The 23,033-nt window shown below is 36.6% G+C and overlaps 1 protein-coding gene and 1 pseudogene across 1 annotated transcript in view; one reads left to right on the plus strand and one right to left on the minus strand.

The window, feature by feature from the left end:
* LOC118633104 (ubiquitin-conjugating enzyme E2 E2) overlaps positions 1-23,033 on the plus strand; it is a 298,162-nt gene that overhangs the window by 71,778 nt on the left and 203,351 nt on the right. The gene's annotated exons all lie outside the window — the stretch shown is intronic.
* LOC118633488 lies at positions 21,353-22,001 on the minus strand (annotated as a pseudogene).

Consider the following 23,033-nt stretch of genomic DNA (forward strand, 5'->3'; position numbering starts at 1 on the left):
TATCAGAGGTGTATTTTGTGTGTGCTGTGTACAGGCGTGCCTGTTTTTGTTCATGGCTTTCTTTCTTTCAGAGAAACAACTTCTTTTTCTGGTCTTTAAGAAAGAAAATTTTGGAAGTAGATAAAATGGTAGCATTCTTTTACTTCTCTCATCTCTCAGAGTCCCTCTCACCTGTTTCCTAAATGCTTCATAAATAGTTACCAACAACTCTCTTTGTTTCAATACTTCATGATAATTCACTTCCTCCTGGGAACAATCAAAGCCTTTAGAATAACCTCCCTCTAGCTAGAGTAGCATGGTGGTTAAGAGCTTGAACTAGACAGTGCTGCTCTGCCATTTAATGGCTGTGTAGCCATCACATAATCTTGACAAAGCTACATAACCTATTTGAGCCTCTTTTAAAATCAGGATAATAATACATCCCTTGTGTGGTGGTTGTAATTAGTAAACATTTGGCACAGTGCCAGTCACACAATAAGTACTTAGCTGCTTTATCGTCCTCATCCCAATTTTAGTTGTGTGGAAAGCAACAGATTAAGCTAAATACAAACTTACACACCTCCACCCCAATTCTATTTCAGTCTCTGTGTTTGATGAGCTTTCTAGGTGATTCTTAGATTTAAGATATTACCCTTTGTTATAGTTAATATATTATCCTAAAGAGCCTTTCATAATGGACTTTGTCTTGGACCATCTTAGCTACTAAGGATCACTCATGCAAATGATAGGACAGAAATCTTGTTCCTTTAGTCTAATACTATATCTCCAGTGCCTAACTTAGTGCCTTGAATGTGTGGTCAGACCTCATAATTTTATGAGATAATATAGTCTTTTTTAAAAATGAGAGCAAGCAGTGGTTTCAGATGTGTTAGAGACCTTAATGGAACTCACTGAAGTATAAGAAATTAATCATCTGTGAGTATTCTTCCCTTGGCTTATTAGAAAAAGATTGAATGAACAGTAGTTAAATCATAATATATATCATGTCTCTAGAGTGAGTAACAACTGTCACTGCAGTCTTCTTTCCCTTTATTTTGGCTTTAGAACATTTTTTCCCATTTTATTAAGAAGTAGAAAATATAGTTTTATTTTTCTTATACTCTGGTATAAGTTTAGTTTTTTTATTTAGTGTTAGAAATCATATAATAATGTTTATTTTGAATAAAACTTAGCTCTTAGGTAGGGAGGATGCTCATACGTATATAAAGTAGAAACATGTTTTGTTTACCATAAGTAATTTATTAGGGCACTGAATAAAAATGCTAAAAACCTAATAGTTTCATAATAATTGTGCAGTGATCTTCTGAGTAAAGTATTTTCAGCTATATCTTTTCATAGGAAAAAATTTAAATATCCTTGGTAGAACTTACATTAATCACAGCATAAAGATAGGTATAAAGCAGTTCTTACTGAGCCATAATGATAAATCAGTATCTAGTTAAACAGGAAAAACATTCATACCTAGTATATACTTTTTCCTAGTATAGTTTGTATATGTGGTTAACTAGTTTAATAAGACTTGTTTATTTGACATAGGTTTATTGATGAGAAATTTTGATTTCCTGTAGACATGGTATTATTGTCTACCCTCCTTGACTATGATCTTAGATTATTCTACCAGAAATGGACAGATAAGAAATGACTTAACCCTGGCCGGTTTGGCTCAGTGGTTAGAACGTTGGCCTGCAGTCTGGAGAGACCTGGGTTCGGTTCCCGCTAAGGGCACGTACCTCGGTTGCAGTGTGTCCCCGGCCCTGGTTGGGTCATGTGGGTGGCAACCACTCAATGTGCCCCTTTCATGTTGATGTTTCTTTCTCTCTCTCTCCTTCCCACTCTATCTGATCAAAATTTAAAAAAAAAAAAATTTCCTCAGGTGAGGATAAAAAAAGAAAAAGAAATAATCCGATTTTCATTTTTTTGTTATTATCTATGTATAAAGTTCAGAATTTAGGGAGTATGTGCATTTTGTCTTTTATCATTATTTTCTCTAAAGATCTATTCAAATTTGTTATGATCAAAAATATAATGAGGCAGATAATTATTGTCTCAATCTAAGAAACTACTCTCTAAAGCCAGTCACTCTGCTGAGGACATAAACTTTATTGTTTCCATCTGCCTGAGATTGAGTCTAAAACCATTTCTCCCAACTTCTCCTCTTACTGCTTTTCATTCAAATATATGTGAATATCTGCAGTTAAAAGAATCATTTTATAAATCTCTTTACATATAATATCCATCTATTTTTTTGTTGTTATTGTCATTTTCCTGAATCATCTGCTTCTATCTGTTTGAGGGTTGCAGATCTCCTAAAGAGGCTTGTAAGTGATGCGAAGGAATGAATGGGCCAAGTAGGGAGACAAGTAATGAGAAAGCAGATCCCTGTACAAAGGGAAGCTCACTGTTGGGCTCCAGCTTACTTTTAATTTTTACTATAGTCAGATTTTCTAATTAATCAAGAGAAGTACAGGAAGTCTAATGTTTTACGTGAAATACTCCAGATATTGAGTGTTGATAGTCAAAATTTGGAAATACTCAAATGAGAGGAGGTTGGCTCAGTACTCTGGTTGGAAGGGGGTTTATGGTAGCTTATACAGTGCACAGCCTTTTGGTGTATTGTCTCCATTATTATATGCACCACTTATACTATTATAAGGAGGAGTTCTAGGGATTGCCTTAAAGCTGTATTTTCATAGCAAGTGCACATTTTGTAATTTGAATATATATATATATATATTTGGGGGTACCATGGAGGAAAGGTTGATGGAAATGATGGAAGTAGATGTCCCCCAATCACTCTTTCTGCCACAACTGATGGAAGTTGATTATTATTATTATTAAACACTACAGTCCAAATAAACATGACTATGGACCTCTAATTTGTGACTTCTGTTCTGAATCTTAGAGAGCTTGACTATTCTCATAGATTCAGTTATTTCTAAATAGAAGATAGAAAACTAAATTCTGGATCCTTTGCAAGAAGTTTTAGCTGGTCAGTTGGCTGATCTTTGACTTGTAGGCAAGTACTTATCTATCTGAAAGTGATAGTTAGGGCCTACTCACCTCGGACCTTTTCAGTTCTAAAGTTTATGGTTTGTAATTCTAAATCTGTTTCTTTTCTGACCTTTCACACTAGTTCTCATGTTATTGTTCCAAATAGTTCTGGAACATTTTACTACTTCAGTTTTCCTTTTCTTCACCAGTCTAAAATTAGCATGTCTCAAATTGAACTCCTCTTTCTTCCCAGTCTAGTTCCTTTCTCAGTTTGTCTTTGATCATTTTTCTGATAATTCAGATTTGTGAAAAGTTGCTGACTCAAAAGTTGCAGGACTTCCTTAGGCCTGGCAGCCAAATTTGATCTCTAGTTTATTCCTATGACTACTATAGTTTATGTCCTGGTCCATGATGTCCCTCCCAGCCAGTTCTAGTCAACTGTAAACACAACTCGGAAAACCTCAGTGGTTCTAATTAGGAACCTACTAAATGTTTCTTTTTCAGATTTTCAAAGACTATGTATAATCTTGCCTTTACCCTACCAACCACACTTTCCTTCTATGAAATAGTTACTACTCAAAGTTGGGAAGATGCTTTAGTACGAATTATTAAGTCTCCTGTGTGTATTTCTTGCTATTTTCTCACTACTGAAATATCTTTATCTTTTACTCCTGTAGCAGAAACCCCACACATACTTAACAGCTCGATTTCTTCAGAGAGTCTTCTGTGGAGACCCTAGGTCATGACTGCTTTCTTTGAATTCTGATTATACCTAGTGAGTGCTGCATGGCTTCTATAGAATCTTAGATACTTTCAGAGCTGGAAAGTATTTTAGATATCAGCTAGTCACTTGCATTTTATTTGTAAATGATAGAAAATTTGTAACTTGCCCTAGATTGTACTAGTTAATAGCAGAGCCCAAAACTAGACTTTTCACCAAATTTTCTGTGTAGTTCAGCCAAGGTAATGTAAAAGCATCCATAAACTAAAATCATGAATGTGGCTGTATTCCAATAAAACTTTACCAAAAACAGGTTGCAGGCCTTATTTGGCTTATGAGCCGTAGTTTGCCAACCAGTTCTGGAGTATTACTACCAACTGTCCTAGCATATTTTTTTCCTTGTGTGTTGATTTGAGAACCAACACATTAAAACAACCCCCTACCCCCACACGCTTTTATTTAGAAACATCAAAGAAAGAAGGAAGTGCAGTTTATTTTTATTAGGTATGAATTTTCACGTTTAATTAAACTTCAGAAGTCATACAATAATGTTTCTTTTCAGTAGAGAAATATTGCTCTTAGGTAATAAGGAAACTTTTAAGTATAATCTAGATAGAAGATGATCTGCATGAATGTGAGGTGATACCTTTTCAGTGATTACAGTAGCACTTTAAATCTGCAGAATTATTGTTTTCTCATACTCCAGGTAGTTAGAATGAAACAAAGGTAAAGTTATTGAAGCAGGGTCACAACATGTTATTACAAGAGCTAGAAGTTGAATTCACTAGCTTGACTCAAGTCTATTGAGGTACAATACTTAGATTCTGACCACTCTTGGCCCTTAAGATTCCCAAGGCTCTCCTCATAGGGATTAGATTATTAACCCTGTTATTCTGGACAGATACCAAGCAATGTAATTATGTTTTTAGTCTTACCTGAATTCCCTCCATAGAATATAATTATGTGAGCTGGATTCTAGCCAAGGCATCTACTCTAAAGGGGTTTCTTATCTTTATTCCTTAACTATTGGATAATTTCATTTCTATTGTTCAACAATTAACTACTGTCCTCCACAGAAGACTTGGCATTTTATGTTCAGTGTAGTGCGTGTTTGATTTCACTGTTTACTTTGTATAAGAATAAAACTGACCTTGGCAGGTCAAAGATGTAAACATGATGAAATCATAGCAAAAGTGATATTTTCAAGTAAAGATTGGAATTGACCTTAACGTGGAAATGTGTTTGTTTTGTTTTGTTTTTGACAGTTAAAAACCTCTGTGTTATGCTACAGTATTAAATCAACAGTTCCTCAAGCCTTTTGATCTCAGGACTTTCACACTTTTAGAAAATTTTTGGATTATATCCATCAATATTTGCTATGCTGGAAATTAAAACAAATTTAAATGTTTACTTATTACTTTGTTTAAAATAGCAAGAGTGAACCCATTCTTTGTTAACATTAGTGTTATGAAAAATATATATTTGTTTATATATATTCTGAAAAATCCTTGAAAAGGATTGTTTTACAATTTTGCAAATGTCTTTAGTGTCTGACCTACTAGACCACAGCTGAATTTGCTTCTGACAGCCTCTTATGATATGTGAAGAAAATCCTCACACATATATGCAGTTGGAAAAAAATGAAGATGTTTTAATAGTTTTTTGGGTAATTGTACACATTTTTGTTTGATAATACACCAAAACTTGACAAAAAGTACTCTTGATAGGTTAATGGCAGTGTGGAATCTGAAACTGTATCAATGAACTCTTCATACTTTGTTGCATTTCAAACCACTGGTATATCATACTTTGCATGCATGCATTCATTCACTTATTCATTTGGAGGTGTGTCTGTCTGTGTGTGCAGTTAACAACTTTTTTGAACTTTGAAGGGATCTTTATTCATGCATGATTTTGTAACATTAAGTATTGATCATGTGGTAATATCAAAAAAATCAATTCTTCAATATCATCACTCATCTCATCAGAAAAAAAAATTTTTAACCTCACCGAGGACATATTTACATTTATCTTAAGATAGAGTGGGAGGGAGAGAGGGGGTAAGAGAGAGAGAGAGATACATCGATGTGAGGGAGATACATAGACTGGTTGCTGCCCACACAACCCAAACCGGGGCCAGGGACACACTGCAACCAAGGTATGTGCCTTTAGTGGGAACTGAACCTAGGAGACTCTGGTCTGCAGGCCGACGATCTAACCACTGAGCAAAACTGGCTAGAGCAGAAAAATGTTTTAAGTATTGGTGATAGATATAAGTTTTCCAAAATTCTGATTTTGGAAAAAGGTTAAAGGTCAAATTTTATCATTGACAACCAGTACTTCCATTTACTTTTCTTGATATGACAGGCTTATTCAGTCATTATTTTTAGAAAATATCTGCTGTATACCAAGTCTGAGTAAGTATTGTTTATCTGTCAGTCATTCTTTCAAGGCAAAAATGCATTTCATGTAAAAAGCAGCTAATTCAGCTTGAAACTATTAACAGATACACAAATATTTTGCTTCAGTATAGCCATCACATTTAGGCATGCAGTAGAAATGATTTATGCATGCTCAAGGGTTAATATTTAATGCTACTAAGAATTTTTACTGCTTTATCAAGATCAGATGAAAAGCTGACTTTTTAAAAAACTGTGGATAGTACAGTTTGGTGCCCTTGGATTCATTCATGATAAAGCAGGAGCACTTTTTACCTGTAATGTGTTTGCATCATCAGTATACAAATGTCAACACAATGAAAAAGGCAAACGAGGTCTTAATGAAAATAATTTTGACTTCATTGATCCTCTGGGATGTTCAGAAGTTTGTGTGCCACACTTTGAGAACGCATTTATAATCCCCATAGAAGACAGTGTTTAATATTTCCTTTTCTTTTGAGAATATAAAATCATAACCATTCTTTATCTTACCCATTTCATTTTCTTTGGTAGTCTCTAAGAACATTACTATAAAACCTTTGTTCACTTTTCCAGCACTAGGCCTTTGTTACAAGTTTTTATTTTGTTCAAGTGATGAAATGATCACAGTAATTATTTTTAGGTGAACCTTCAGAAATTAATGGTAGATTAAAAAGAGACTGAAAACGAAGTGTATAGAGAAACTGTACCAAAAACATACTTCACCACTGAAGTAAACTAAATTTTGAAGTATCTTTTTCTGTTTTATAGTAACGATTGAGAATCAGCTGCTTTGTGTGCCTAAATCGAATTCCAAATCTATTTATTTTATTACACTGAGCAAATCATTTGACCTATCTATGGCTCAGTTTCCTGAACAGCTAACATTGCTATAATTCTGGGATGTATATCTAAGAGTTAAAGTAGAGCTCCATGCAAAGAAACATAATCTTTTACTTAAACTTACTAACAATATTTTAGTTGTGGATTGGATCTAAAGAGCATCCCCACACCCAGGGCATGTATTCATTGTATTTTCAGAAGTGAATGGTATATGTCTGAATGCTAAACAACTGTATCTAACAAAGAAGATAAAAATGTTCTGGTTCAGATCATAGATATCAGTAAGATTTCAATCAAAACTAATCAAAGGGGTGAATAAATTGTTTAGTTACAATCATTTCTTTTATATTGCAAACATTTTTCTTGCTTAGTGGCACTGATTTATGGCAAGACAAGTACACATTTTCTTACTTCGCTACTCTTAGTTGGCTTTCTTATAGTACCATCATTCCATCTGGATTAATAAGCAAATGAGCCAGTGGATACCTACAGAGCAAGAACCACCACTGAACCATGGACGCTAATTTCAGAACCTGGCTTAACTGATAAAACTCTTCCATATTATGCACTACTTACTTAACTATTCCCCTACCAATCCAGACAGACATGTATACTCATTTTTTAGATATTCTTGAAACTAGAGTCTATTACTAAACATTAATTCAGTAAGGAAATTAAGCAAATCTTAACTGATTGACTTAAATGACCAAGGAAAATCGACAAGTTTCCTCAATATGTCATAGGAATCCTTTTGTTTAATAAAGACATTACAGGCTGTATAGTGCAAGAAAAGCAGCAGAGAAACCGACATTTAGAAAACCATATTCTTGCCCTGGCCGGTTTGGCTCAGCGGTTAGAGCGTCGGCCTGCGGTCCTGAGAGACCCGGGTTCGGTTCCCGCTAAGGGCACGTACCTCGGTTGCAGTTTGTCCCCGGCCCTGGTCGGTCGTGCGGGTGGCAGCCACTCGATGTGTCCCTTTCACATCGATGTTTCTCTCTCTCTCTCTGTTCCTCTCTCTCCCTCCCACTCTACCTGAGCAAAAAATGGAAAAATGTCCTCGGGTGAGGATAAAAAAAAATTAAAAAAAAAAAAAGAAAACCATATTCTTTATAATTCAAAGAGATTTTTAGGTAATATGCTAATTTGAGATATTTTGGTTAGAAGTGGTTCCCATTGGTTTCAAACTTGCCCTGTAAGATACAAGCTTTCTATGTCCTTCCTCCATTTTGTGAATTTAAAAAAATAGTATAGTTATAGTTTTATGGCTGTATCTATTTTCTGAGTTTATTAATAGTAATTAAGTTTTCCTCTGTACAGTCTTCTCCAAATTGCTCTTTTTTTGAATCTGTCTTTTATGTAAATAATCATTGTTCACTCGTGTATATTTAATTAGAGGCCAGGTTTCTCAAATTTGCAAAATTATTTTTACTTGTTTACATGTTTTCAAGCTTCCAAAATATATTGCTTTTACCTGATCTTCTCTTAAGTCCACACTGATGTATTTGTTTGTTGCAGGTTTTACTCTGTCATTTTAATAGGGTTTTGAAAGGGAACAAATGCTGATGTGTTTGTTCTGTTTTCATTTTTACTTTGAATGTTTGCTTATTTAAATGAAAACATCTATATTGTTATATCAAAACAGAAATCGAGGTCAGCAATTGAGTACTAAAATCAACAGAATAGTTTTAAAAATTATTTTAGCAATTATGTTTTTATATTGTATGGATCCCATAAAATAATCATATGATTTCAATAATGTTGCTTATGAACTCTCATGTATTTTTTAAAAGGTTGTAGGATTTTAAAACTAAGTTATGAATTATTTTTAAAAGCCACAATCTTATTTACTTAATGAATTAGGTAGTTCTCATTAGGTAATTTAAACAGAAGTGGACATCTTAATGCTCTACATCATAAGCAGTAGTTCACAATTAAATAGATTAAATGAGATAAATATGTCTAGTACCTAGAGCAATGCCAGGCATTCAGATATTGGTTTTTTCCCCTTAGAAGCCCATTTTCTAGTTTTTGTCTTTCTTCAGCATGACAGATGTCAATTCTCCCATCATTTTCCCATTGCCTGTGGTTTATCATAATACTGTGATCATCCCTCAGTGTGAAGAATTCATTACATACTATATTGTATTCAGTTGAATTAAAAATAAAATTAGAACATGACTTTACACAAAGATAATATTGTTTTTACACTAATAAATGTTAACTTTTGCTATCATTGATATAGTCATTATAAAATATTTATCATGCCATGTATGTATATATGTATGTATTGATGTCTGCTCTTATTTATTTGTTATTATTAGAAAATCTCATTTTTGACTGGACTCTGACAGAGATAGAAGATCTCAGGAAGGACAGCATATGTCTCTTGACAGTGTTTCTGGCATTTTTCTTTGGTCTTCTTCATTCTCTTAGCCAAAAGTTTAGTATATTCTGTGGCCTCTTTCTTATTTTTCTTGGTTTTTATTTCTTTGTTTAGGGTTTTTGTGTTTTTTTTTTTACAATATTATTGGCAAACATCACCTTTTTTAGATATATTGAAAAGCTTGTATATTCTGCTAGCTCTTTTGGGCCCCAGGCGCTGAGGCACAGTAGTATCAGTGAGACCAGGAATATCCCTCCCTCCTTCTTTTACAGTGACCAAATTGAGAATACTGAGAATGTCAGTCACCGTGCAGCCTTTAACAGATTTGTGCTTTCTTTCTCCTCCTCCTTGGTCTATAAAAGGAATGTCCCTTACTCAGTAGCAGGTGGACACAGCTATGGGTCAAGATACCTCTCTTCATAGGGAAACCTTGTTTGTTGTTCCCACTACTGATTCGCGCACCACATAATCATTTATTTTTCACCAAGAGTGTCAGCAGCAATTTCTGTGGCCATATGCTTCTCATCAAAGGTATGAAGTTTGCATTTATATTTCACTTTAGCGAGTTTCTGGCAGCCACAGAAAGAGATGACCGCTTCCAAGGCACCACAAAAAAGAGCTACCATGCCTTGTATTTAAATTTTTTTAAAGAATTGAGTTTTTATCATTTGAAGACACTTATTTCTGTTAGACACATGACATTTATTAGTCTCTCAAAATTTAATAGAAATTGGATACATCACAAGAATAGCTCAGGAAAATGAACAGTTAGAATAGCTTAGGTACTATTTCAAATACCTCATTCATTTATTGGCAACTTACGTTATCGATACGGCACTAAATGCTGAGCTATAATGGTAAAAAAGTATCAGTTATTTATTGCTGCATAACAGTTACCTCCAAATGTAGTGAATTAAACATTTATTATCTCACTTTCTGTGGGTCAGGAATTTGGTGCAGCTTAGCTAGACTGTTCTGGCTATCTTTGATGAGGTTGCTGTCAAGATGACTGCTGAACAACTACTGAATCTATAGTCTTCTGAAGGCTTGATTGGGGCCGGGGCATCTACTTTTAAGGTGGCTCAATTACATGCCTGCCAAGTTGGTACTGGTTGTTGGTAGGAAGCCCCGTTTTTTCTGCATGTGGGCAACTCCACAGGTTGCTTGAGTGCCCTGAAGATACAGTGGTTAGCCCGGGCCAGTTTGGCTCAGCGATTAGAGCGTTGACCTGCAGACCAATGAATCACGGGTTTGATTCTGGTCAAGGACACATATCTCAGTTGCGGTTTGTTCCCTACCCTGGTTGGGGTCATGTGGGAGGCAACCAGTCGATGTGTCTTTCTCACATCGATGTCTGTCTCTTTCTTTCTCCCTTTCTGCCTCCCTCCCACTCTATCTAAAAATAAACAGAAAATATATCCTCCAGTGAGGATTTAAAAAAAAGAAAAGAAAAGATATAGTCGTTGGCTTCCCCTAGAGCAAGATTTCAGGAGGGAGGTAGTGGCAGGGGGAGAGGAAGAAGAAATTAAAGGAGAAGGGGGAATGCAGAAGCTACCTAAAAGGAAGCCCTCAAAAGTCTCATAGCATACATTTTATCATTTAAAAAAAAAAAATCATTAAGTCTGGCCCACATTCAACAGGAAAGGAATTAGATTCTACCTTTTGAAGGGAGAGGTGTCAAAGAACTCATGGACATATTTTAAAATCACAGCAGTAGCCCTGGCCGATTTGGCTCAGCGGTTAGAACACCGTCCTGCGGACTGGAGAGTCTGGGGTTCGGTTACTGCTGGGAGCATGAGCCTTGGTTGCAATTTGTTCCTGGCCCCAGTTGGGGTCATGTGGGTGGCAACCAGTCGAGCTCACATCTATGTTTCTCTCTCTTCCCCCTCTCTCCCTCCTGCTCTATCTGAAGATAAATCTAGGAATGTCGTTGGGTGAGGATTTAAAAAATAAAAATAATAAATAAAATAAAATCACAACAGTAAAATATCTTTCTCTCCCAGAGCTCAATGTCATAGATAACTTGAGATGATAGTTACGTGGGTAATCACAACTTAGTGTTATCTAACACTGAATTATAGTTTACTAATGTAAATATCAAAATGCATTGAGGTAAGTGTTGTAAGAGCAATGTGTGCAAGAGGCATGTCCTTTTTTTGACAACTGCTATTTGAGCATTTGACTTGAATATTCTATCATTTTCTCAAATTCAAAAGATCTGTATAACCCAACTCACCAGCTACATCCCCAAACAGCTGTTTACTTTCTGTTTGTCACTGTTACAATTTTTCTGACAGTCACCTTGATGTGAGTCTGAGCCACCTTTTATTTTATTTTATTATTTTTTTAATCCTTACCTGAGGATATTTTTTAATTTATCTTCAGATGTGGGGCGGGGGGTGGGGGGGCACATTGATGTGAGAGAGACACATCAGTTGGTTGCCTCCCACATGACCCCAACCAGGGCTGGGAACCGAATCACAACTGAGGTGCCCTTGACCAGAATCAAACCTGCGACTCTTTGATCTGTGGGATAACACTCTAACCGCTGAGCCACCTTTTAAACATCACATTGCAAGCAGTCTTCTAGAGTGGCTTACATCCAGCTTTTCAAATTATATTTCTTGTATCCTTGTTACTCAAAAAATGAATTTTTAGTTTCTCAACTATTTAAGGTTCTGACATCTGCTCCCAGCTTCTCCTTCCAATTTTTTTTTTTTTAAAGAAAGACCTGCTTCATTTGTTCTTCCCATAAAATCTGGAGAGAATCTACCAAAGGGAGATACTAATAAACATTCTCACTGTGGCCCTGGCTGGTTTGGTTCAGTGATTGGAGCATCAGCCTGTGGACTAGAGGGTCATGGGTTGGATTTCCGGTCAGGGGCACGTACCTGGGTTGCAGGTTTGATCCCTGGCCCTGGTTGGAGTCGTATGGGAGGCAACCAATCAGTGTGTCTCTCTATCATCAATGCCCCCCCCCCCCATTTCCACTCTATCTAAAAAAATTCAGTGGAAAAATATCTTTAGGTGAGGATTAACAAAAAATAAAAATTCTCACTGTGTTTCTGAAGTTGTTTTTTATGGGATTAAAAAATAAAGTACTATAAGTAAATAATTTTCGTAGACCTGAATGTAGCAAGAGAAAATATATTTATTACCAAGGTGACACTGTTGTGGAGATGCTGTTGGAGGGAAGAGGCAATGGAGAGGAAAGAGACAAGATCTCTTTGGGAGAGACAGAGAGGGCAAGTTGAAGGAGGAACAACACGAGTGTGAAAGCACTTAGAAAAGTGTGGAAACATTAGTAAGTAAAGGTTAGATAGTGATTACATCATTATTCACTAAACTGTGTGGCATGATTCTCAGTAGGAGTGTAATTTTCTACTGTGAGTGAGTAGGAAAAGGGGGAAAACCATTAGTGTAATCAGAAAAACTTGAGTTGTCATTGGCTGCTTGTGCAACCTTACTTAGTCAAGTTGCTTCCATTCTCTGGACTTGATTTCTTAGTCTGGAAAATGAATGAGTTGGGCTAGACCTTTGGAAAGAAACTTATATATAATTGAAGAATGTAAACATAATTGAGAAAATTGAATTTACGTTTTTTTTTTTTAAAAAGCATGTTTCCCCTGTTCTTATTTTTATCCTATAAAAATAACTTCAGGAACATATTAACAATATTTACTAACATTTTCAATTCCATTTATTAAATGGAAGCAAGGATCATATCAGATGACATTTTTATAACTGAGTTGCTATTCAATTAATATATATTTATTTTATTCTTTATTGTTGAAAGTATTATAGGTGTCCCCCCTTTTTTCCCCATTGACCCCCCCTTCCTGCTCCCACCTTCCCCTGCCTTCCCCAGTATTTTAAAGAATACATTCTCAATGGGTTATAATTTGAAAATGTTTATTAGAGAAGCACGTTTCAAAACTTACAGACAAGAAAGAGTTAACTTTGCCAGTATATTGGTGTAAATAACAATATGCTTATATACTGTCTTGTAAATTAATTTTTCCTCATCTAGTTTTGAGTATTATTTTAAGATTGCATCCTTTCCAGTGTCCCAGTTGTTGAAAAATATTTTCATGACAAAGAGGAGTGTGTGTTAGTTCTAAGAAGTTAGTAAACATTAAATAGCAGAAAATTGGTAGTCTTTATAGAGAGTAAAGGATTTGCAAACCATAAATTCTTATTTTAATCCATAAACCAAATTTATGTTTTAATTCATCTAAATTGACCATGTTACCCAAAATTGATTAAAGCTTGATTTTATTAATGTTTTATTCTTCCAAAGTACACAAGAAAGAGCTGTGTTTATTGTTTTTTTGTTTCTACTCTTTCCCTGCTTAGCCCTGATGATCTCTTTGGTCTGAAATAGGCCTGGTTGTTCTACCAAAACTTAATTTCTTGGTGAGAAGAGTTACAGCACAAGCTTCTTAAATGCTGTAAGCTTGACCTTCTCACCAAGAAATGTTTATGTGTTGACTCTGATAATATACTAGAATTCTCTTCATTTTACAGCTAATGCACAATACTGCTGATCATGTGCCAGATGCTATTCTGAGCTCTTTTATGTGTATTATCGCACTAAATTCTCAAAACCTTATTGGCATACAGCTATCCTCCCTTTTTAAAAGATTGTCCCCCTTGATGTCAAGGCTGATACCTGGGTAATAGAGCATAGCTGAGATCCCCAGGGTCTGGCCAGTACTGGTGGTTTGTGCACAGTGGTAGACTCAGAGAGCAGTCTTCTTTAAACAAGCAGATTTTTCACACAGCCTTAGCGCTCGCCATATCTAAAACTTTAAGTTTTACTTGGGTTGTTACAGTGCCTAATCCCAAAACAGAAAATAAGAGTTGTCTTAGCCATCTTCCCCCACCCCCCATTCTTCACATCCAGGCTTAAGTACTGTTAATTTTACCAACACAATGTTTCCCTTTATTAGTCCCCTCTTTCTGGTGTCCATTTGTTGTGTTCAAGCTGTCGTTCATTGTTTTCAGTCTCACCTGTTTTAAATGATAGCCCCACAGTGCACTTTATGCCTGTTTAGATATAACTCTGCTCTTACTCTTTGTAAACTGTACACTTTAATAGCTTTTTTGGTAACAGCTTTGTTAAGACATAATTCACATACTATACTATTCATCCATTTAAAGTTTACAATTCAGGCCCTAGCCGGTTTGGCTCAGCGATTAGAGCTTCAGCCCATGGACTAATGAGTCGTGGGTTTGATTCCGGTCAAGGGCAGTACCGGCCCTGGTCGGGTCGTGCGGGAGGCAACCAGTCGATGAGGCTGTGCCACATCAATGTTTCTCTCTCTCTCTCTCTCTTTTTCTCTCTCTCTCTCTCTCTCTCTCCCTCCATCCCTCCATTTCACTCTATCTGATGATAAATTTTTAAAAAGTATCCTTGGGTAAGGAATAAAAATATAATAATAATGAAGTTTACAGTTCAGGTAGTATATTCACAGAGTTGTGCAACCATCATTCTAAAAAGAAACCCTGTACTCATTAGCAGTCACTTCCCATTTCTCCATATCTCCAGCCCTAGGTATTTACTAATCTACTTTCTGACTCTCAAGATTTGACTATTCTGGGCATTTCCTGGAAATGGGATTATACAACATGTTTTATTTGTGACTGACACCTTTTACTTAACAATGTTCTCAAGGTTCACTGTTCAGAGAGGTTAAATGTTTGCCCCACGTTCAGCCAGGCACTTGGAGCACAGAACATCTGTCTACTTGTTCCTCAGATGGCACAGCCTTGGGCATGTTTGTAGTGTTCAGGACCACTGAAACACCAGTGTGGTGTAGCTGGGTTATCTTCAGCTGTCCCCACCCCCATCTCCTGGTAAGCTTCTGAGTATTCGGTGTCTATCAGTCTCACACTCCGTTGTTAGCCTCCATCAATTCCTAGCTGTATTAGTGTTCCAAAGCTGCTTTAACAAATCATCACAAACTGGGTGGCTTAAAATAACAGAAATTTATTGTCTCACAGTTCTGAAAGCTAGAAGTCTACAGTCAAGGTGTCAGCAGGACCATGATCTCTCTAAAACCTGTATGGGAGGAATTTTCCTCGCCTCTTGTAGCTTCTGATGTTTGCCAGCAGTCCATGCCATTCCTTGCTTGTAGATGCATCACTCTTATCTCAGCCTCCATGTCCACAAGGCATCTTCCCTCATGTGTCTGTGTCTTCACATGATAGTCTGCTGTGTGTGTGTGGAATAACTGCAGTGTTAAATTTTGACTACTAACTACTATCTGGGACTTGGATGAAACAGTTTCACTGTAATGTTGCATTAGTTGAATCTGTGATTTTATTAAAAACAAAAAGGATTTTGAGGACATTTAATTTCTTACACAAATGAAGTTTTGTGACTAGAGATCTGTCACATTTGTCTAAATATAAAAATCTTAGCTAAACTTTTGACTACCCCATAAGTGAATTTAAGAAAGGCCGAACTGCCTTGTAAATTATGAAGATAGGTTGAAATTGGGTATGTCCAGAAAATTGTGGTTAGGGTCTGATTAACCAGTTTCTGCGTTTTCTGTGCTTTTTTCCTCTCCTTCGGGCAACCACCTGGTGACCATTTCACTCTTTGTTAGCTGCAGTGCCAGGAAGTGGACTAGGAAATGAAGTTCACACCCTTCAGTTTTGTTACTTGTTAGCAGATTTCTTAAATTTTAGGTATAAAGAATGAAAATAGGTTATTTGTGCCTCATCTCTATTATTTCTGCTTCCCATAATCACATATAATAATGACTTATCTGTGATTGACTAAAATTGCAGGAAAGTAAAAAGTATTTAAGAAATGCCTCCTCAAGATTTTTTTCACACCTTGCTTTTGGGAAAAGAATTAAAAAGGAAAAAAAAAAGAAAGACCTAAATGGATTCTGATTTTTTTTCTTTATCTTTGATACTTTGGTTTGTTAAATTGTGTGTTGTATAACGAAGAGTGGAGTTGGGCGCAGTTGTGAATTATGCGAAGTGGCACATGTGATAAAGACCGGTTTTATATCTGTTCAACAAGCTGAGGTGGAACTAAAATGAAACTATAAATACTTAAACAACACCAATTGCTTCTGCCACCAACCAGAACTAGTCCCTAATGAAAACTAGATCTGCTGATACAAAGTTAATGGGAAGCAGGGCAGGATAGGTCCTTATTTAGTATGAAGAAGACTTTAGCAGTTTTGAGTGTTCTAGGCACACATTCATTTTGTTCACTAAGAATACAAATATTAGAGTATTTTTACTCATTAAGAATTGAAGAAGCCACAGTAGAGCTAGCCTTTATTTTATTTTCTTTGTGAAAAGGATTTACATTTAATAATAAAATGTGTTTTACGTGTAGTAACTAATATAAAATGAAATATGAAATAGTAATATGTTGAAAAGCAAATAACCATATTTAATTTGTATACTCTTTCCACAATTTTCATACTAATCTGATACCTGGGCTGGAAGAAGGAGATAAATTCTCCAGATTATTTAGCTGCCAAGAGTATACCATACTTTCAGAAGCTCTTTCTTGAATGTGTGTTCATAATCCCCCCCTTGTCCTCAGAGAATGCTTCCAAGACCCCTAGTGGATGCCTGAAACCAAAAATAGTACCAAACTCTTTAGAGGGGTGGACAGAAGTAGATTAATAATAATAAATAATACAATAACTAATAAATAATAATATAAGAATAAACTTGTGTTTCGCATACTCACACTGTAAACCAACTTTTGCCCACCCCTGTATATACTGTTTCCCCCTATACATACATACATACATACCTATGAGAAAAGTTTAATTTATAAGTTAGGCACAGTAAGAGATTAATCACAGTAATTAATAATAATACAACTATAACATTATGCTATAATAAAAGTTATGTGAATGTGGTTACTTGTTTCAGGGAACTTTTTGCTGATGTCTTCGTATAGATTGAATATTTTCTGGTGCAACACATTGCTGTCAGTCAGAACATATTTTCTGTTCACGTCTTTCACCCACAAATTTAATGCCTTGTCTATATTAACTAAGCACTTGTCTCACACTGTGGCCATAACTTTTGTAGTTTGAGGTGGGACAGCAAAACTAGCACAAATTTCTTTTCCTTCACACTTTCATGGATAGATTTGACCTTTTTTTTTTTTTTTTTTAATTTATCTTTCTTGTTGAAAGCATTACAGATGTCTCCCCTTTCTTCCCCCATTGACTCCCTCCACCCCACTCCCACCCCATCCCAGGCCCTCACTTCACCACTGTCTGTGTTTATGAGTTACGCATATATGCATATAAGTTCTTTGGTTAATCTCTCCCCTACTCTTCCCTCTGAGATTTGTTTTTACTGTAGACCTTGGTAACCTCAGTCTACTCTTTTTTTACTTCCTTATTAACTTGAGAACTTTCACCTTTTCAATTGAAGGAAATACTTTGCAATTTCTCTTTGGCATATCTGAACTGTCAGCATTACTACTCTGGCTCTTTGAGGCCATTAAATATTAGGTAAAATGTGACAGTTGATCTAATAACCTAGATGGCTACTAAGTGACCAAATGGGAATTGTATATACAACATGGATATGCTGAACAAAGGGATGGATGATTACTTATCAGCCCTGAGTGAGACAGCAAGAAATTTCATTATATTATTCAGAAGGGTGTGCTTTAATAAGTTTAAATTTAACACTTATTATTTATTGAATTGGGTTTTTCCTGGAATTTTTATTTAGTTTTTGTTGTTGTTGTTTTCTTTTATTGATTTGAGAGAGAGAGGAAGGGAGAGGAAGAAAGAGATGGAAACATCGATGAGAGAGACATCGATTTGGCACCTCCTGCATACTCCCCACTGGGGATTTGGCCCACAACCTGGGCATGTGCCCTGACCAGGAATTGAACCAGCAATCTCCTGGTGCATGGGTCAACGCTCAATCACTGAGCCACAGCAGCCGGGCTTATTTAATATTTTTGAACCATGCCTAACGGTGGGTAACTGAAACTGAGGAAAGCGAAACTGCAGATAAGGAGGTCTACTATAGTGGTAACTATAGTACGTATTAAGATTTTACTGTTAGAATTTTACACATTTAGATCCTTTAGTATTACATAGAGAACATTAAAATGTATTTAATGTGATAGCCCAAAGTCATTTCCATTCCTATTCTACTGTCCAGAACAGTAGATTTATAAATTTAGTTTGTGTCCAAAGGGCACACTGTGAATAACTACTTAAATATTATCAGTCTGAGTTTAAGCACTAGGCAACTTCAAATAAAGCTTTATGGAAATATAGAATAGGAGGAGATTAGTTCTGGTAGGGGTGGGGAAAGAGCAGATACATTTTAACTATGTTATTTTTTAACTCATGTTTAGGTGGCGAGGGAATGAATACCTTTTGTTTCTTAGAAACTCCCTAATGTAAAAGTAAGAATTTCCTCTCACATTTCGCTGTTTAGAGATTTATATTTTATAAACTGTCATCTAAAAAAGAATAGAGGGCCCAGCTGGTGTGGCTCAGTGGTTGAACGTCGACCTATGCACCAAGAGATTGCCGGTTCAATTTCTGATCAGGGCACATGCCCAGGTTGTGGGCCAAATCCCCAGTGGGGGGCATGCAGGAGGTGGCCAGTATATGTTCTCTCTCATCGTTGTTCTATCTCTCTTTCTCTCTCTCCCTTCCTCTCTCTCTCAAAATCAATAAAGACGAAAGAAATTGTTTTAAAAAAATAAAATAGAGAGGGGTTCTAATTCCACTTTTTTTTTTTTTTTTTTGAGGCTATTACTTTGAGTAGCTGCTGAGATTTTTATATTTTTTTAGTTGGATAGAGTAAAAGAGAAACATTTAAGATATTCCCATTCTTTATTTTTTCTAAATTACTTAATCTTACTAGGAATATAGATTATTAAGTGAAAGAAAGGTTATAATTAATGTCAGATAATCTTCTTTAAAAAGTATGAGGTATATTTTTTGCTTCAGAAGTTTTCTGCAAGTCTCAATGGCACATAAAGTTTCACTGCAATGCAGAATCTACTCCTTTCTCCCACCATTGTCCCCTTTATTTCACTGATGAGAAACTTTGGCCTTGTAAGTAGGAAAAATGTTTGTGTAAGCGAATGCAGATAACATTGCTTATTGTACATATAGTAAGTTTGTCTGTGGCTGTGATTAGTGTTGGAGACTGTTAGGAAGTTATTCTGGAGTTGTTTTTTTCTATTCTTTCAGACAATAAAGGTATATGACTTCATTCTCTATTTTTCTTGTTGGCAAGGCAAATACAAGTGCCTAGTAAAATGCTCTTTGTCTCTTCTTGGTCATACAAACTAGAAAAACAATCAATACTGAAAACTTGTACAAGCAACATTGGTTTTTAAAGGTTTTTTTAAAATTGATTTTTAAAGACAGAAGAAGGGGGGCGGAGAGAAACATCAATGTGAGAGCAAAACATCGATTGACAGCCTCCTGCATGCCCCCTATCGGGGATCAAGCCTGCAACCCTGGTATGTGCTCTGACGGGGAATTGAACCGGCAACCTTTTGGTGTGTGGGCTGACACCCAACCAACTGAGCTACACTGGGCAGGGTGGACAAACAGCATTTTATAGAATTGTTGCATAGGCATCAGGTAGGAAGGTGGGTTGGGCACAGTGCAGCAGGTAGAATCTGTCTTGCTGAAGTCATGAAAAACCAATGATGATCTAAAATGAAAGGATGTATTCTGATGAAATAAGCCAAACTCCAGCTTTGTTTTATCTCATCAACCCTGGAAAGACTGAACAAAGTTTTATAGACTAGTGAAACTTTATATAGGTATAAAAAGAACACATTATAAGGTTCAGATAAAACTTCTGTGTATAAATTAGGAGTTGGTGTAGTCTAGGAACTTGTGAAGATGAAGTTTTTCAGGTTCTGGTTTTGTGAAATGTCATTCCATATTTCTTGTTTGTTTATTTATTTATTTTATATATTTCATTCAACCTTTACTGTAAAACAGAAAAAAACAAATAAACACAATGGAAATGACATACAAGATAATCATTAAAACACACTAGTGAGCCCTGGCCAGTTTGGCTCAGCAGTTAGAGCATTAGCCCTTGGACTAATGGGTCATGGGAGTCATGGGTTTGATTCCCAGTCAAGGGCACATACCTGTTGCGGATTTGATTCCTGGCCCCAGTTGGGGTCATGTGGGAGGCAACCAATCGATGTGTCTTTCACTTATTGATGTTTCTCTCTCTTTCTCCCTCCCTTCTACTCTCTCTAAAAAAAAAAATCAATGGAAAAATATCCTTGGGTGAGGATTAACAAAAAAAGCAAAACAAAAAGAAACACACTAGTGAGCCACAGGTACTGGAAAGAAGTAGACAAGGCAGTGGGACTTTCTGCCCCTCGCCATCCTGGTCACTACCATGTCCACACCATTCTTCGAGATATGAAGGAACGCCTCACGCTGAAGTTGGGTTTCTAAAGGAAGCTCTACTTAGTGTCTCTCATCAAAATTGGTATAACATGCCTTGCAGAGGCTGCATTAACTCTTGATACTTACCAGCAATGACATTTGTATATCACCAAGTAATGGCATACCTGTCACCTACTCAATGGGTTTTAATGGTACACCTGTGACCTTGACCTCACCATTCACCAATGTACTGGCTGTATCTAGAAGAGCCCTGAAACATCTGTGGAATGAAAAACCATTCTTATAAAAAGTTGGTTGGAAGACTGAAGGTGAACAAGAATGGAGCCCCCAAATTCTGCAAAGATAGGAATGGGTCAGAGTTAGAATCATGCCCTCGGTGGACATGCAACAAATAGGTCAGTTCTGGGAGACAAAAAACAACCTAAATGTCTTTTATTTAAGAGACACACAAAGCAGGTTCCCAGATCTCTTCCCTGTTTGAACCTGGGTAGAAGATTATGACCCCGATTCTGTGTCAGGGTCTGGTATGGACCTCTTATGTGTGTCAAGGGTGCTTGCTGGTGCTGACCCATTGCTGTCCTTAAGCACAGGAGGGGCCAACATTGGAGGGGTCAGTTGTCATGGACCATGGAGGTTTCTCAGTTCTGAGCTGGAGGACTGTGAAGGGAGGGAGAGGCTTCCTTCTTAGACCCATGAAGGGTATGGACTCTCGGTGCTGCCCTTGGCCTGGCAGATCCTCCTTCTGCTCCAAATCAGAGATCTCAAGCTCCAGTGAAACCTCATCCATGAAATCCTGGGAATTCCCTTTGTAAGTCACAGCTAATCAAATCGCATCATTGAAGAGCTGAGACAAAGTACAGGGTTAGGGAGAACTTCCTGGCAGAATGGAAGCTTTTTTGGGTCATCTTTATGTCTTCAGGTGCTCAGGTTCTTGTAGGTGACTTGCCTCTGTACTTCAGACACCCACGAGCACGGTCTTGCCATCCACTATAGCCATGTGCTTGTTTGTCCAGGGTCAGGGCGTATGTGGACAACTGCTGGGGCTGAAATCCATCCATGAGAAATCTTTCCGTAAGTTTGGACTTACCAGCAGGACTGTCCCCCAGGCAGATAATCTTCACGTTGTCATCAGCATCATATTTCTCTTGATCCAGCTCACAGGGTTGTCATCATATTTCTCTTGGTCCAGATTTGTCCTCAGCCATTGGCCCCTGGCTCAGCTCAGGGGAGGGGGCTTTTGTCTACAGGGCTCACAGCACCACACTCCGCTTCTGACTGAGCTGTGTCCCTGCAGCTGCCATTCCATATTTCTTTTATTTTTCTCTCTCTGTTTTTAAAAAAATTTATCCAGTGAATCTCTACTCAAGCATTTTTTTTCTTTGTTGATTTTTAGAGGAAGGGAGAGAGAGAGAAACATCTATGAGAGAGAACGTCCATTGGCCACCTCCTGCATGCTCCCCCCTGGGGATTGAGCTCAACCTGGGCAAGTGCCCTGACCAGGAATCGAACTGGTGACCTCTTGGTGCATGGGTCAGTGACGCTCAACCACCAAGCCACACCGGCCAGGCCCATATTTCTTTTCATTTTAGTTGGAGAATGATAGGAATATGCTGACTTCTTATTTAACAATGATTACTGTATGTAATAATTGATGTGTATTTATTACCATAAACATAGAACAGTAGTGATCATAATGTAGGTATTGAGATCAAATATTTTTTTTGTGTGTGATTTAATGTGCCATATTTCAAAATAATTTGGTACAATAAAGAAAAAAATGAAGTATGCCAGTAATCTTGACAGGCAGATTTCCTAATTTGCAAAACAAAAGATAAGATTAGATAATCTTTTAAAGTACCTTTTACCTTTGGATCTTTCATTCTGTGAAATAGACTCATGCCAGTTAGTGAAAATATTTTGGTCTCAGTAGTCTTTTAAGCACAGATACTATTTAAACTGAATAAGACATCCATACTTACAACTCTTGCCCTTTTACCCCAGGATATTATATGCTACAGTAGATGTTAGTTTCTCTTGAAAATATAGCAAAATAAAAAATTTTAATGAACATTTTAGTGGTTGATGATATGAAAATTAAGGTAGGAATTTATAGACATGAATTTCTATATCTGATAACAGGAAATTGCAGTTATTGCTAAAAAATCAGATTTTCAGTATTGTATTGGAAAGTCAGACCGGATAGACAAATATGTTATGGAGCATCTAATATGAGCATGGCTTCACTCTCAGAACAGACATCA

This window comes from Molossus molossus, unplaced genomic scaffold (assembly GCF_014108415.1).
Source record: "Molossus molossus isolate mMolMol1 unplaced genomic scaffold, mMolMol1.p scaffold_m16_p_18, whole genome shotgun sequence".
NCBI lineage: Eukaryota > Metazoa > Chordata > Mammalia > Chiroptera > Molossidae > Molossus > Molossus molossus.